This window comes from Pteropus vampyrus, unplaced genomic scaffold (genome assembly GCF_000151845.1).
Source record: "Pteropus vampyrus isolate Shadow unplaced genomic scaffold, Pvam_2.0 Scaffold30, whole genome shotgun sequence".
NCBI lineage: Eukaryota > Metazoa > Chordata > Mammalia > Chiroptera > Pteropodidae > Pteropus > Pteropus vampyrus.
Window position 1 is genome coordinate 8545889 of NW_011888811.1, and position 761 is coordinate 8546649.

Genomic DNA, 761 nt, shown 5'->3' on the forward strand with positions numbered 1-761 from the left:
CGGTGATCAACCTCTTGATCTTTGCCTTGAGCCAAGACCTTAGGCTTCCAGGCCCTTGTGAGCTGAACGGATAACCTTAGAGATTATTTTTCGAATGCCCTCACTTAAAGACGAAGTGACTCAAGGAGGGGCAGTGTCTTCCCCAATGGCGCACAGCAAGGGCAGAGCTGGCACTGGTCACCCAGTCCCATCCATACCCACAGCTGTTCTCACTCCCTTTCTGTGCCTCCCCAGTCTCTGGTAAAAAGGCAAATGTTCTCTTCTTTTTGAGAGGTTCTCATACAATAATATCTGAGAAATATTAAAATCTGTCATTTTTAGAGAGTCCGTGGAATTCCTCATTTTTAAAGTCAATTTAATGATCTGCTCATTAGTATGTGGACAGAATTCCCTGGGGATCAGGAAAAATTAATTAGCAAGCAGGCAAATCGAGGCTCCTCTCGGCGCTCAGCCCGTCGGATGGGATGAGCTGTCCCTAGTTGGAAAGCGCCTGCAGCTCTCTGAGCAAGGGATGATGCCCTTCCCGACAACCCTCTGCATCTCGTCTTGTTCTGTTCGCCATTATCAGCAGCATGGGTGGCTTCTTCAACCATAAATCAGACGCCGTAATTCTCCACCCCAAAGCCCTTTGACAGCTTCCCATCACGTGAGCAATGAAACACCTGCTTCTTTCTCATGGCCACGAAGACTTCCATAAGAGCCTTGCCTCTCCCTCCACGCACCCGTGTCCCCTGTGCTCTGCGCTCCGGGGGTATGCCATG